The following is a 16,242-nucleotide window of genomic DNA, read 5'->3' on the forward strand; positions in this document are numbered from 1 at the left end:
GTGCGTCCGGGGCCCCCCGGGGGGAGCGGACGGCGTGCAGGGAAGCCCGGCAAAGGGCCGTCGGCCGGCCCCGCCCCGCCCCGCCCCGCCCCGCCCCGCCCCGCCCGCCCCGCCCCGCCAGTCTCAGATTCGAAAAGCGCAGCCCAGCCCAGCCCTTCGACGGCACGCCCAAATTCCCAATCCCGACTCAAGGCAAAGAGTACATAGACGAGCGGCTGAAATCTGGCACGCACGCGCAGACGCACACACGAGTGTTGTGTGTTGAACGGCGCTCTTCCCCGCCCGGTGGCCGCGCTGCCGCGCTGCTTAGTCACAGCCCACGTCACGTCGTGGAGCCGCGGCGACCCCAATACGGGCAGCGCGGCCAGCAATGGTCCGCAGCATCAGCAACAAAGGGAAAGGGAATGATGGCCCGGCCGTGGCCGCGCCGTGAGCCCTTAAGTAAAGGGCCTTAAGGCCGCGTAACGGCGTCTTAAGGACGACGCGGCCCTGCAGGCTGACTCCGAGAGTCGTTTTCGTCGCTCTGTCTCTCTCGCGCTCGCGGGGCGTCCCGTATGGGTGCGAGAGAGACAGAGCGACGAAAACGACTCTCTGCCGCGCCGCTGGAGTGCCCAATCCCTTCGGTAAGACCCGGGACGGCCCCGCGGCTTGGCCCCTCTACCTGCGACCACTCCCTTCGCGCGGCCAGCGCGGCCAGCCGCGCACGCAACCACATAAGTTTCCGGACGAAAGGCAGATGTAATGGGCAGCATAAACACGCCTTTACGCTCCTCCCGTTCCAGCGTACTGCCGTACTGCCGTACTGCCGTACTCGTAGCGGAGTGGCACGTCGCGTGGCCGGGCCGCCCGACGCCGGCTGCATTTTATTTTTCTCCCCTTTTTGGCAACAGCCACGGCAAAAAAAGAAAAACTTTTTAAAATGAATATTTTTGACACGCGCACTTTAAAATGTGGTAGAACCTAGGCTTCAGGCGTGGACGCGGACGCTGATGGGGCAAACGAGGTTCGAGCACGCATTTCACGTCCTGCGAACAAAAGGCTGTCCGAACAACGAAAGTTTTGCTTCCAGAGACTAAAAACTCCGTCTCTCGGATCTTCTTACTCGTTTACCCGTCTGCCCACCACCTCACCGCGTCCACAACAAGACCGCCGCCACGGAAAACGAAAATCAAATTTAGGACGTCCAGTTTGATGTGATGCACGGCCCCGGTTACGTGGACGGGCGGTTCGTTAGCGAGCGCGGAGTGGCGCCCGCGGCCAAGAAGAGGTTCCCCCATGAGGGACGGCGACTAGATCGCCTCGCCGCGGAGCCGCGGACGGAGGCCATAAATTCGAACGCGGAGCACTTATTGGGCTATGTGCGTCCCGTCTGGTCCCGTGGCACGTCTCAATCACCAGCAGCCCCATTCCGAGCGCCAGCACTCGTCTCCCTCGCACTCGAGTGTGGCGGTCGCTAGCGGTCGCTACAGGGCGCGAGAGAGACAGAGCGACGAAACGCGTCGTTCGGAGTCGCTCTGCTATGCGGCTTGCTGGCGCAGCCTCGCCCCCAAATTGTTTTCGTGTGTGTGTGCGTGTGTGAGTGCTGCAACGCGAGTACTAAACAAATTACGAACCCGCGAGAGACGCATTTTAAAAATAAGTAAAATGGAAACGGCCTCCGCAGCCGGTCTACGCCAGCGTTCGTGTGCGTGTGTGTGTGCGTGTGCGTGCGACAAGAGATAATGTGGGATCGGGAGCGGGGCCGCGGAGCCCTGCGGAGCCTCACGGAGCCCTCCGGTCCGGAGGGAGAATATGGTCTTGCCCCTGATTGGTCCGGGGCGGTCCGGGGCGGTCCGGGGCGGTCCGGGGCGGCCCGGGATGGCCCTCACGTCATCCGCCGTAAGTAAACACTGCGGCTCGTCATGGCAGTCATTACGGCCCTGGCTGCAGCGCTAGGCCGCTAGGCGCTATCATTACCATTACTGCATCGTGATTACGGGAGTGCATCGAAGCCTCGGCCAGCTCCACGGCGACCATGGCCGTGGCGGCGCGGTGGCGGCGCGGGCCAACAGGTGCTGCCGTGGTGCGACGCCACGCCGTCGCTCTGTCTCCCTCGCACCCATCAGCAACGCCCCATGAGTGCGAGAGGGAGGCAGACAGAGAGGTCTCTCGCTCGGCATCAGTCTGCAGTGCCCTGCCCGGCTCGGCCGTTCCTCCCGGCGGGTCGCCGTCTCCATTCAATAACGCAACGCCACGCCGAGGCAGGCCGAGGCAGGAGGAAGGGTTGGGGCGGCCGCCCCCGTCGCCCCGTCTCTCTCGCACCCCTGCGCGACGCCCCGTGAGTGCGAGAGAGACAGAGCGACGAGGGCAGTGTTCGGAATCGAGGTGCCGGGCACCTGCCGCCCGCGGCCCGCAGGGTGCCGCAGGGTGCCGCGCGCCCCTGCCACGGTGCGTGACGTGACGCCCAGGGTCCGTCCGTCGGCCTGTCTGTCTGTCTGTCTGTCTGTCTGTCTGTCTGTCTGTCTGTCTGTCTGTCTGCCTGTCTGTCTGTCTGCCTGTCTGTCTGTCTGTCTGTCTGTCTGTCTGCCTGTCTGTCTGTCTGTCTGTCTGTCTGTCTGTCTGTCTGCCTGTCTGCCTGTCTGTCTGTCTGTCTGTCTGTCTGTCTGTCTGTCTGTCTGTCTGTCTGTCTGCCGGTGCGACCCCGCCCGCTCGTCCTCTGGGACCGCCTCCATGTCGGCGCCCCCAGCGAAGGGGTTAGGGTGGCCGCTCGTTCGTCATCGTTACCTCCTACAAGTAGTGCGTGTGTGTGTTTGCTTTCGGCGGCCGCGCTCAGTGCCTCGAAGCCTCGGTGCCGTGTTCCAGGAACGCTCGTCGGCGATTCCGCGCAGCCCGGCGCAGCCCGCGGCGCTACCTCCCAGTCCCCGCCAAAGTGCTCCAAGTGCAAGCACTCGTTGTGCAGCGCCCGCTAGCGGGGCTTTCGTTTCGTTTCGTTTCGCCTCGCCGGCCCGCCGACCGCACTCTGCACTCTGCCTCGCTTTCTTGCCGCGACGCCCCGCGACGGACGCCCCCAGATCAATCGTCTCCCCGGCGTCGGCCGCGGCGCCGCGCCGCGCTCTCACGCCGAGGAACAAACATCTGGCGCGCCCCGCCCCGCCCCGCCCCGCCCCGCCCCGCCATGTCTCTCAACTGGAGCGGAAACCGTAGGACGGCGCGGCGACTCCGCGAACACGACGACGCCGGCAAGCGACCCGGCCGGCCGGGCGACTCGCGACAATTTCGCCCAAATAAATAAAACCGGGGTATAAAGAGACAGCCGTCTCGACGCTCTGTCTCTCTCGCACTCGAGGAGCTCGCCGTGACGGTGCGAGAGAGACAGAGCGAACCAGGCGTCAGGCCGCCGCCGAGGGAACCCCGATAAAAAGGCCGCGCCGTGCTATCGGCCGAGACGACGGCGACGAAGTGGGAGGGGAGCGCTGCGAGGCAGACTCTATAACACAGGCGGTGGCGGCGGCGGGGCGGCGCTCCCCGAATTAACTAAGATAACAAACGGAGCAGGGCGAGGCAAGGCGAGGCAAGGCGAGCAGGGGACACGACGGGCAGCCCGGCCCTGCCGCCCTTTGTAACCCTTCCCCATTGACTGCGGCTGGCTGCGACGCGCTGCGACGCGCTGCGACGCAGGGAGACGAGATGCCCACTTCCGAGACTTCCGAGGGCGGGGCAGCGGAGCGAGGGGGCGCGTCGAGTCGAGCCAGAAAAAGCGGCAACGGCCACTCCCAGGCGGCCGAGGCCTGGCCAAGGCGGGGCGGGGTGCCTCGCCTTGCCGCCGCCCTGCTCCTGCTGCAGTCCCAACTGACAGAACATTTCGAACGGCCAGGCTGGGTTGGCTTATCGCGCCGGGGCAGCAGTCGCAAATCCGCGCACCTTACCCTCCCCGCCCCCGCAGGCCTGCAGGCAGCCAGCAGGGCGTTGGCCCCCACGGCCCCGACACTGTACCAATTCCAGCCGCCATAGAGCGAACGGCAAACACCAGTGGGCTGCGCAAACACTCCGACTGGAGTGCGCACACCAGTCACACCGTGTGCAGTGCAGGAGCAGTCTCACTTGTAGGAGCCGACCATCTCGCGCCTCGTGCGTGCCTCCAACCTCGTGTAGTGCACGTTCGCCAACGCGACCGACGCGGAGCACGGAGCTCTGAGCCTCCCCCAACATCAGCTGGCCATTTCGAGGCCTGAGTGGAACTCGTGGGGGCCGATTGGCGGTCTGCCTCCCATTCAAGGGTTCCGTCGAAAGGAAAACGGCGGTGATAAACCTCGTCTTCGCCAACCTCGTCGTCACCAACCTCGGCGTCGCCAACCTCGTCGTCGCCAACGAGAGGGCGTGTCATGCGACTTGTCGTCCGCGAGCAGCCGTCGTCGTGTGTCTCATTGCAAGGCGGGGCGAGGCAGGGCAGCCTTGCCACGCCACGCCATGCCGCGCACATATTGAGGTCGCCGGAGCTGATGAAAGCGAATCAAAGCCACTGCAGCGTGTGGCACTGCAGTCGGTCCGTTAGAGGCGAGGCGTCAAATTTCAGCCGTAGCGCCGTAACCTTCACACCCGTTCACACCCTTCCCGTAGCGCGCGCGCGCGCGCGCGTGTGTGTGTGTGTGTGTGTGTGTAGGTGTGTGTGTGTGTGCGTGTGTGTGCACACTCACGTCGCCGGCCGCACTCGTCCATCCATCCTGCCCTAGAAAGTGCATCGCGCCGCGCCATTGTAATCCGAGCCGCTTTTGCCGCTCCGCTCGGCCGCGCCGCCGCGCCGCCGCGCCGCCGACCTCCATGTCCAGGACGCGGAGTGTTTCGGCTTCGAGTCCCGGAATCACGTCAAGTTGGCCGGGCAGTGCTGCGGCAGTGTGGTGCCGGACGCCGAGGAAGCCCCGGCCGGCCGACCGGCCTTTTAACAACAATAACCAGCGGGCGTATCAACCGGCGGGCAGCCCGAGCAGGCAGGCTGCTTCCGGACGGCGTCGTCGCTCCGTCTCTCTCGCACTCGCAAGGCGTGCCGCAGGGCGCCCCGCACGGCCGTAGGGGTGCGAGAGAGAGGGCCGCGGCCGGAATGAGCTCGCCAGCGCTTGCCAGCTTGCCAGCCCACTCCACCAATTAGCCGCGCGATACCATCGCCTAGACGCCACAAAACACACGGGCCGTCCGAGGCGTGTGGGCCGCCCCGCCTCGCCACGCCGCCACGCCCACCGCGGTGGACAGCGCCGTGACACGGCCGTGACACGACGGCCCGTCACTGGACTGGACGGGACAAGTCGCAGACGAACGCACCGCCACGGAGCAGGGCCGCCGGGAACGGTCGGCCCAAGGGCACGCGGACGCACGCGGACGCGCGCGGCGGAATCCGGCAAAAACTCGGACGCGCGCTGCAGCCGAGCGGACCAGAGCGGCGGCACGGCGGCACGGCGGCACGGCCCACAGCCACCAAGGATATTGTCCGTCACGGCTGCAGTCGGAAAGTCGCTCTGTCTCTGTCGCGCCCCTGCGGGACGCACCGCGAGTGCGAGAGAGACAGAGCGTCGTTTCGGGGGCGGCCCGCCGCCGCGTGCGTGCGGTGCGTGCCCTGGATTAGCGCGCCACGCCGCATTTATAGACACGCGTGTCGGGGACATAATTCACATCCTGGCGGACGCGTTCGAGAGCCGGGGGGGGGGGGGTGAGAAATGCCGCCGGATCCGCCTCGCTGTCGGCCTGTCGCCACGGCATGCCCACAACACACGTCGCACCGTTTTTTCCCCTCTTCCGTTTTCACGTTATTTTTGGACAAACCCGCGGCGTACACAAACCAGGACCGCGGCCATGGCCGAATAACGACATATTTCACCTGATTCCAAATACCGAGACGCCGAGCGACGCACGCCGGGGCGTTGCCTCACTGCACTCGAAAAAACCCTTTCCGGGGCTCTGGAAAGGGGGCAGGGGCCTTGCGCTGCGTGTGCCACGCCGGCCGGCCCGAGAGGTTGCCGATGGGACCGATGGAAGCCCTCCAAAGACAGGAAGGCTGGCGTGGCGCGGCCCGTCTGGCCCCAAAGCCCCGAAATACTTTCCCGGCCGTCGATGCGTCGGTGTCAACACGGAAAGGGCGGGCGGAGAGCTGAACGCGGGGGATCCCCGGGGATCGCCAATAATCATAATAATCATCATAATTATCCCACTCGATGGTAATGGGCTGACTGGCTAAGCGGCCGAGTGGCCGTCGGGCCGGCCGGCCAGCGCGCCGCGGCTGGAAACGCGTTCCAAAGCCGACCGCGGTGCCGCTCCGCACTCCGCATTAAACCGAAGCGATTGGCGAGACGGTTCGCGTCGCGAGTCCGAGCCATAAGACCCGACCCACATCGCGGTGCTGCGCGGTGCTGCGGCGCCTTCTTGCGGTGGCCGCGGCCAAGCAGGCGGAGCAGGGCGACACGACGTAACGCCGCTTTCTTGGCACTTTTCCCTTCCAGCCCAGCGGACCGCGCCGCGCCGCGTTGGGCAACGACAACAAAGGCCTGCCGCAGCACGCCGCGGCACGCCGAGGCAGTACAGGTCGAGGCCGCGACAGCAGCCCGGCGGGTAGGCCAACCCGCGCGACGCACGTGCCGCGAGCCTGCCTACCGCGCAGGCGGCCTCCGGGACCGCGGCAGCGGCATGCTTTCGCACGGTGTGTATGCCCGATGGTCAAACGATACATCGGCGGCTGACACTCACGCACACACACACACCACACGGCGTTCCGCTAGCCTCCATGCGGGACCAACGTCCTTTCGTAGAGGGTTAGGCCGGTCATGTACTGCAGCAGCGCGTCGCGCCGCCTCGTATACAACGTCGCGGATACGGCCCCGCGGCCCGGCTCGGCTCGGCCTCGCTCCACTTGATTCGGCTCGGCTCGGTCCGGCTCGTCACGCCCCGGCTCGGCGCGGTCAACGCACCTTTGTGCATTTGCGGTTCGGGCTCGCGGCTGGCTCGGCTCGGCTCGGTTCGGCTCGGCCGGGCTCCAGCTCCAGCTCCAGCCCAGGGAGTGCATCGGGATCGGGACTGGCGGTGCGGGCAGCGAACTCAGCAGCCTGCAGCGTGCACCGCGCACTGAGCCGGCAGCCGGCCATGCGGACCGCCGTTTCGGACAGGCCGTCTCGTCCCGGACCGCGCAGGCCGAACCAAGAGCCCGGCCCGGCCGTCGTCCGCCGTGGCAGACTCGAGGTCGTGCGCGATTCGGCTCCACGACGCCGCCGCGACTTCCCGAATCGGACACACAAAGCTGGCGATATAATGGCGCCATTAGAGAGTTCGAGTGTCATTCCCCCTCCCCCTCCTCCGCCAGTGCACTGCCATGCCACGGCACTGCAGTGGGGCGCCGCGGCACGAATGGCTAATTCCCGACGGCGTCCTCGTCCTCTCTGGTCGCGACGTCGCCACGCTCCGCGGGGGGTCCGATCTAACGAGTCCTCCCCATCCGCGTGCCGCGCGGTGCCGCGCCTGCATTCCGAGAGTCGTCCTCGTCGTGTTGTCTCCCTCGCACCTGTGCGGGACTCCCCGTGAGAGCGAGGGAGGCAGAGCGAAGACACTCCCTCGGAATCAGTCTGGAGCACGACGACGAGGAGGACCACGACCTTTGTGGTGGCGACACCGAGCCGTCGCTGTCCGTCTCCATTTATTTTGGCCCGGGCCGGCGTCGCCGCCACCGCCAGACGGGGAAATCACTCAGCAGGCCCCGCTGCAGCACAAACACATTACACTGCAGTGCCCCCTGCCTTGCCCGCCCCTCCCCCCCCCCTCCCCGTCCGCGTCGTAAAACACTCCTCGGCACACATCGCCGCGACGTGGCGGTGATAACTTGTTTGTAATAACGCGAATTAAGCCGTCGCGCGGGGACGGGGACCGGCGGGGACCGGCGGGAACCAACGGGGACCCCTCCCCAGATTTGCATGGAAGCCGCAATTATTTGACAGCGATATTCATTGCAGTGGCACTGCCGGCCCGCCTGCATGCGTGCCGCGCGGTGCCGCGTGCGTCGCCGTGTGAGCTGCAGTGGCCGACACGAAGCGGGCCGCGGCGTGCCGGGCCTGCTGGTGTAGGAGCGAGCGGCCCGCGGCGTTTCTGCTTTTAAAAATACGGCGGTGGCTGACGAAGGCGGCGCGTTCCTGCCCCGGAATGCTACGCGTGATAAAGGCCGCCGCCACGCCGCCACGCGCCGCGGTCGACAGCAAGCCGAGCGGGGATAGTCGGCCTGTCTCTCTCGCACCCGTCCGGCAGCCCCATGAGTGCGAGAGAGGGAGAGACCTCTCACCCAGAACCGGCCTGCAAGCTGCAAGCCGGCGCTGCCGTCAAGAGGAGCAGGGCCTGCTTGTCGAGCCCGGCGAACGCAAGCGGCCCGCTGGACAGCAGCAGCGGACCGCGCGCTCCTTCAAGGAGTGCAGTAATTAAAAGTGCCCGCACCGCATGCCGCGGAGCCGAGCCGGCCCGGTCGGGGCGCCGCCCTCCCCGCCTAGGAGCTCGCCCTGAAATAGACGCGCTTTATGGCAAAAGTTACGACGAGGCGGCGGGGCGGTCCTGCAGGGTCCTGGCTGCCCCGGCCCGGCAGGGCGTCGTCGACGGGCTGCTCCACGCGCCGCCGAGCCAACGCGCACGCACCGCGCCACCGCGCCGAGCGATGCGATAACGACTCGCTCATTGATTGTTCGACGACTTGGCCGCCGACGCGGTGCCGCTGGGATAGGAGGCTAGACTCGGCCAGACCAGGGCAGCCAGCACGGCAGCCTGCAGGGCGAGAACGAACCGTCATCTCGCTCGGCGGCCCTCGGCGGCCCTCGGCCCTCGGGGGCGTGGCCGATCCCCCGCCCGACCGCCTCGTCCCGTTGGGCGCCACGCCGCGGTCGCCTCCAGCAGCACGGAGCAGGGCGCAGCACGGCGCAGCACGGCAGCGTGGCGGTGTAGTGAGTGGCCGCGGCCGCGGTCCGGAGGTGGCAGCGTAATAACTCCAGCTTCCCGTCCCAAACGACGCGCTGCGCCGCGCCGCCGCACGACCGCCCCCTCCAAGACCCTCCAGGCCTCCATGCATCTTCATTACGCGCTTCTTCTAGTGCCGCCGGTCCCCGCCGGTAGCAGCTCACGTGGCGCAAGGCGTCGCAAGGCCGCGGCGTACTTCCTTTCCCGACGGGGACCTCAAAAAAGGCGGCCGTCCGTCACTACGGCCTGCGGCTGCAGCACACAAAGCGGCGCGTCAAAGAGCTTCCAGGGCCACCCCGCCCCGCCCCGCCACGCCCCGCCCCGCCACGCCGGCCGCGTCCACTGCACCGGCGCTGAGCCAGTTGTCGACACCCCAAGCCGATCGCGCGTCGCGCCGCCAGCCGAGCCGCCAGCCCACTGACTCCGACGCTCCGTCCCCGTCGCACTCACGGCGCACTCCGTAGGGGTTCGACAAAGACAGACTCCTTCGGCACCACTCGGCTGGCTAGACGTCCGTGTCGGCCTGCGTCGCCAAAGTCCCGCCCCGTCCCGGCGCGACGTCCTGGCGGCACTGGCGGGGCGGTAATCGCGTTACCGCGGGGATACCTCAGCCGTGACTCGCATTAGTGTCACCGCGCGCCAAAAAGAGAGGCAAAAAGAGAGAGAAACGCAACGGCGACTAGCGCCATTAAGAGGGGCGAAATAGTGCTTGGCTGGGCGATAACATCGCGGCAGCAGACTGACTCCGAGAGTCCTCTGCGTCGCGCTGTCTCTCTCGCATCTACACGGAACGCCCCGCGAGTGCGAGAGGGACAAACGACTCTCGGAGTCAGTCAGGTGCCAGGCAGTGCCAGCACCCACGGCGGCGGCCTCGCGGGGGGCACGAGCTGGGCTGGGCCTCCGCGGCCTGCACGGTGTGCTGCTTGCTGCTTGCTTCTTGTCCGCCAGCGGGATTTGTTCTGGAGGCGCTCATGGAAACCCGACGCCGCGTGCGGGTCGCGCCCTCGCCGGCCTGTCCCGCCCTGCCCATCTGCATAGTGCACCGGCCAGGATGATTCCGAACAGTGCTCTGTCTTTCTCTCTTCCGCATTCTGCAGGCGTGCGAGAGAGACAGCGAGCGCGGTTCGGATCATCCTGCAGCACTGGCTCCGGGTGCCCGTTGGTGGCCGTTGCCGTTGGAGGCCGTCTAACACCCGCGAAAGGTTGGCCGGGCGCGCGCCTCGCCGCCCGGGGTCCGCGCCTCGCCTCGCATCACCGCGACGGCCGTATTAAACTCGCGACAAGGCACAGATAGGCCAGCAACGCCGCAACCCGATACGCGCTGTCGCTCGGCTCGGACCGGAGTCCAGCAGGCCGGCCAGGTATCAATCGAGCCACGCGACAGAAAAAAGGAGAAGGAAAACATAGATTGAGGAGCCGTTTGCGTTGTCGCTGGTAAAAGTCGAGGCCGACGGCCGACGGCGAGGTGGTGTACCTCCCGGGGCCGCGACGCACCGCGACGCACCGCGACGGCTGCCCTTTCCGCGATAAGGCTCTGTCGGCGGCACTCCCCCAAGGCCCCGCCAAGGCCGACCCGGTCCCGGGACGGCCGGGACGGCGCCACCAAGCGGTTTGGTTCCGAACACCGTTCCGCCGCTGTCTCCACCGCACCCGAGGGAACGCCCCGCGAGTGCGAGAGAGACAGCGCGTCAAAAGCGGCGTCCGGAATGGGCCTGCAGGCCGGCCGATGTCGCCCCTTTTACGGGGAAGCACTTGCCCGCGGGGAGCGGGGCGCGGCGCGCTGCGGACACGGCGTCGGCCGGCGTCGGCCCTAGCGTCTCGTCTACCGTTTCCCTCGGCCAGGCATCGGGGCGGGGTGTGGCACACGCCAAAAAAGACAAGCGGCGAAAAAGGCGGTTCGTACAGTACCCGATCAATTGATCCATCAATTATTGGCCGAGCCCCAATCACCCGGGCGGGGAGCGACCGAGCCTACGAACAGGTCCGCCGTTTTTACGGTGCCTCGCCGCGGGTTTCCCTGTTTCCAGTGACGGCGGGGGTCCTCCACAGGCCAAGGGGCGCCAGCAGTGCCGGCGGGCTGTCTCTCTCGCACCGAGACAGAGCCATGTTCGGGATGCAGGGCGCTGCAGGGACTGCGCCCGTCATCCAGGCAGACAGACGTCATCGCGGCGACGGGGCGACGCGACGCGATGCGAGCGCCCGGAGGCCCGGCGGCGAAACGCCGTAACTTTTGGCCGCGTCGCCGCCAGATGCGCGCTTCTGCCCGCCTGTCCGCGCGATGCGACCGGTCCTCGCCGCGGCCCGGCCGCCCTGGTCCAGTTGGCCGTGATCCCGCCAAGGATACGCCGCTCGCCGCTCGCGCAGCAGCCAGGCGGCAGGCAGCGGAGACGGCCTCCGTGACCGGGCCGCGCCACGGCCGTGTGGCCGTCCGCCTCAAAGTGGCCGAATCGCACGCAACAACAAGCACCGCGTCTTGACGACGCCAAGCCAGCCCCGCTGCCCCGCTCGTCGGCGAGGTCCCAATGCGCCGATGGGCCGATGGGCCCAACGCCAAGGAAAAAGGCCACAAGGGCTTTAAGGCGAGTCACGATCGGCGCGGCCGAGCGCGGCGCATGCAGCAGGCCGACGACGGTTCCGAACAATAGCACCACTCGTCGCGCTGTCTCTCTCGCACTCCTGCGGAACGCCGCGTGCGTGCGAGAGAGACAGCGCCACGAAACGCCCCGTTCGGAATCGGCGTGTGCAGGCCGTGATGGCATCAGCAGTGTGCCGCGGGTCCACACGGCGCCTCAAGAGCCTCGAGGCAGTGCTGGGCAGTGCTAGGCAGCCTGGCACACTTGTTGGCCGCCTCCCAGCGCGATAACGCAAACGCACTGCACTCTAGTTCGGCGCGGGGCGGGGCGGGGCGGCCCGCCGTTGTAATTGCCAGCAACGACTTCTAGTCTCGGAGTTTGCTCTGATGCCCGTATCGGCCCGCATGGCCTGCCCCGTGTCGTGGCCTCGGGCGCCCTCCGCGTGTGTGAGAGAGTGAGCTTCAACTCTCAATTTGTCCTCGTCTAGTTCCGCCTCCAGCCAGCAGCCGAGCCACCAGCACGGCGGCAGGCAGGCAGCCAACAGACGGACGGCGTCAACGAGGCGCTTACTCGTTTTAAAAGTTGTTGGCACCCGCGGGGGCGTGGTCCGGGGCGGGGCGGGGCGGGGCGGGGCGTGGAGTGCGTGCGTATTGTTTACGCCCCCCTCCTTTTCCTCTCCCAGATGAGATCACGCCGGGCCGTGGTTAGCGCGCCGAGCCGAGGCATTTAAATCGAGAGGCAAATTAGCCTTTTCGCGGGAAAGGCGGCTCTGGCTCCACACGGGCACTCCCTCTTCCCGCTCGCGTGCGACGTGCGACGCCTTCGTCATCAGCGGACTGACTCCGAGAGTCGTTTGCGTCGCTGTCCCTCTCGCACTCACGCGGCGTCCCGTAAAGGTGCGAGAGAGACAGAGCGATGGAGTCAGCCTGGGCTCCGCTCCTCCGCTCCACGGACAGGACACGCTCGCGTTCCGTTCAACAGAATTTCCGCCGATTCACCGAACGACAGCAGCAGCAGGTAGCAGCAGGTGTCTCGATGGAGTCGCCCGCACCGCGCGCGCCAACCGCCAACCGCCAGCCGGCCGCCTGCTGCGAAATCACTTCGAAAAAGCGATCCAAACGAGAATGTAGGTGAGTCTCCGTCCGGAAACCGGGCAGAAAATGTATTCCCAAAGGCGCCGAGTCCGCCGTGCCGCCGGCAAACGGGTTCCGATGCCATCGCCGCGGCTTGGCTAGCTCAATGGGATGAACCTATTTTGCATACCGCCCGAGTGGAAGTAAGAAACAGAAAATAACGCACGGCAGGCGAATCGAATCGGCGGGACGGAACTCCACCATAGGAAAACGGGGTCGCTGCCACAGCCTGCCACAGCCTGCAGCTTGCAGTGCAGCAGCCAGAGCTAGATGAAGCCAGACACCGCCTCGGCCCTTCAGATAGCGAGCAGTCTGCGCTCTGGACTGCCCCCCCTCCCCCCCCCAATCGAGTCTAGTCCGGCCGCGTATAATTACCGGTCCAGGGCGCGTCCGAAACACGGCCAGTGCTGCAGAGTGATTCCGAAACGGCGCTGTCTCTCTCGCACCCGCGCTCACGTCCCACGAGAGCGAGAGAGACAGCGCGACGAAAGTTCGGAAGCAGCCTGCCGGCGGCCGAGTAGGCAACACAAATGAGCGACCCCCCCCCCCCTTTCCCCTGTTTCCCTGCTCGTCATTTTGCCGGCCGATTTCAGGGCTGCAATCAGGGCTAATCAACACGCGGAGGCCCCGGCCCGGCCCGCGCAGTGCGCCGAGCAGTGCGCCCAGCAGTGCGCGCACCGAGCGTGGTAATTCCCTGGTCGTTAGGGCGCCGTGGGTTCGAATCCCCCCGCCGCCGGCCACTTTTTCATCTTTTTGCGCGTCTCGTGCGTGTGCGGCGGGCCGCGGTACAGGCCGCCGTCATCGTGCTGCAATCCACGTCGCGGCCTGTCCGTCTGCCTGTCTGTCTGTCTGTCTGTCTGTCTGTCTGTCTGTCTGTCTGTCTGTCTGTCTGTCTGTCTGTCTGTCTGTCTGTCTAACTGTCTGTCTCACTCGCACAATGGTACAACGCCGTTGCGGCCAGGCAAAAAAGCGCTCGGCGTCTTGCAGCCACTTCCACGCGATCGAGGCGGTATTCCGCAGGCCGCGGTGCTGGCGAAGCTGCACGCCAACAACAGCACCTCCAGCCAGGCGCAGCCAGGTCACCTGTCCGCGAGGCGGCGCGGAGCTTTCCCCGCGACGCGCAGCAACGCGCCCCCGAGGGCCGAGGGCCGAGGGGCACGCACCGCACCAACACACACTCAGCCCGAGGAGGAAGTATCCGAGTCGGCGAGCAGAGGCTGCTGCGGCCAGAAGGACTGCCGCCACTCTGTCGATGCATACGTTACGGTGCGAGTTCTCTTGGAAGGAGAGTCTCTTCGGCGACGGCCTCACACCCACACACGCGTACACCCTCTCTCTCAACACACACACACACTGGGCGTAACAGCACTGGCGTCTGCAGCCGCACTGGTAATCCTGGCGACCACTGCCGCTGACGCGCGGGCCGCGGGGGCGGCTCGGTGCACCACGGCGTCGTCGCGGGGACGGGGGCCGACGAGCGGCCGAGCGCGGCGGGGGAGGCGGACACGGTGCGCGCTCTGCGGGTGCCGGGCATGTACTGACTGGCTGGCTCGCTCGGCTACGCCGCTACACCGCCAGCCAGCGGCTCCGCGCCGCGGCGGTTCAAAACACTGCGGTGGAGGGGGAGCTGGGGGTTACGCCCCTGGGAAGGCAGCGCGTGCACGGTGCAGCAGGGGCACTGCACACACACACACACGCACACAAACAGTCGCCCGCAGGTGCATGTGCAGCTCGTCAACCAAACACACCGCGCCGCACTGATGAGGCCGTTTGCCGCGTTTCCTTCACTGCAGACTGATTCCGAGAGTCGTTTTCGTCGCTCTGTCTCCCTCGCACTCACGCGGCGTCCCGTACAGGTGCGAAAGCGACAGAACGACGAAAACGACTCTCGGCATCAGTCTGCTGGGTCGTCATCATTCACTGCGAGTCAATTACGTACAGTCGCCGGCAAAAAGACGTGTTCTCGGCTCACCTTTGAGGAGGAGAGGCAGATAAGCGCGGATTGTCTTTTTGACCCCATCGGTATGCATACGAGCCGAGCCCCGCGGCGTCCCCGCCTCGGAGCGCCGTTGCGACACCACACTGCACTATCGAGAAAGCCGCCGACGAAAACTACGATTCCGTCGAGAGATCGCTCTGCGTCGCGCTGCTCGGCGTGGCGTCGTCCGTGGACCCCCGAAAACAAGAGAGGCAGCCAGAGGCCGCCGTGGTGCAAACGCAGCATGAGATGAGCCCACCCCGTTATCAATAAATGTGACAACCTTTATCTCCACGATACTCTCGCCTCGTTCGTCTGAGCAGCTCCACTACTTTCGGGAGGGAACTCTAGAAAACTGACGATAAGCGGGGAAACGCGACGGGGTCGAATTTTCTACCGGCGCCGCACAGTGGGCCAGGCCGGTCAAAATCCCCGACGCGTTTTGAGCTCCAGAACCGCAAACTGGGACTCGAACCGAATGTGCGACCCCAGCAATGAATTCCTCTTGCGGAGAGCAATCCATTGATGGGGTCACACGTTCGGTTCGAGTCCCATTTAGCGACTCTGGAGGTCAAAGCGCGTCGTTGATTTTGACCGCCTCCACCGGTCTTCTGGCCCACTGTGCGGCGGCGGGAGAACGTTGTCGGGGCGAACGTGTCGATACCCCTCGCGATGGGGTGACGGGGTCCAGTCCCGAGGGTGCGCTGTGCGGTGCGCTGACAGGACCTCGCGCGCGGAGTAGCGTCGCCTGCAGAACGGCTCCAAAAGCAGCGCTCCGCCGCTGCCTCTCCCGCAGCCCTGTAGGGTGCCGCACGGGTGCGAGAGAGGCAGAGCGACGACAGCGCCTCGGGCCGGGACCCTTGTTCGCCTCGCCGCGGACGCGTTGTCTCTTTCCCATAGAGCGATACCGCTGACACGGGCCTGGAATGGGGAATGGTGGCGGCCGGCCGGGCCAGCGTCAAGCCCACCAAGCGCCGGGCCTTTATCTCGCCCGGGCAGCCCATCAAGGTTTTGACGGCCACCGTGCGTTCCGGGTGTGGTGGTGTGGTTCGATGCACGCGCCGGGATCCAGAAAAAAAGGAAGAAAGAAAGAAAAGGAGCTGAAAAAACGGACGACAACACGATATCTTGTTGAGAAGTGGCGTCGCGCTGGAACCCGCTCCGTGACCTGCTCTGCAAACGTATCAAACTGGCAAACACGGCGACAGAACAAAAACAACAACACCAACGAGGCCTACGTTGATCGATGAGTCAGTCCAGTGTTTTCCGAGGGTGTGGACTTCGTGAAAGGAGAATTGCTCGAGAGGGGGGATTTGGAGGGGAAATGAAACTACTGTTCGCCGTACAGTGGCGGAACAGAAAAACCATTGATAAGGGACTCACCACCACGATGTGACAACTAGGCGGCGCCATTGGTTGTACTCACCTAGAAAAAGAAAGAGAGACAACTTTATTAGTGACAAGAGAACACACGGTGATCACAAAAGCAGTGCACCTCGGGACACATCTAAGCAGCGATAATTCAGACTTTGTCTACTCCGAGAGAACCGTCCCATAGAGGAGGTGTATAATTATTAATACATTTACCACTTGGCGATTGCAATCGAGTAATAAA

General features: G+C 65.7%; 1 protein-coding gene across 1 annotated transcript in view; it reads right to left on the minus strand.

The window, feature by feature from the left end:
* Positions 1-16,242, minus strand: part of LOC117641048 (protein sickie-like) — a 53,787-nt gene that overhangs the window by 12,963 nt on the left and 24,582 nt on the right. The window lies entirely within an intron of this gene.

The sequence above is a fragment of the Thrips palmi genome, unplaced genomic scaffold (genome assembly GCF_012932325.1).
Source record: "Thrips palmi isolate BJ-2018 unplaced genomic scaffold, TpBJ-2018v1 HiC_scaffold_15, whole genome shotgun sequence".
Taxonomy (NCBI): domain Eukaryota; kingdom Metazoa; phylum Arthropoda; class Insecta; order Thysanoptera; family Thripidae; genus Thrips; species Thrips palmi.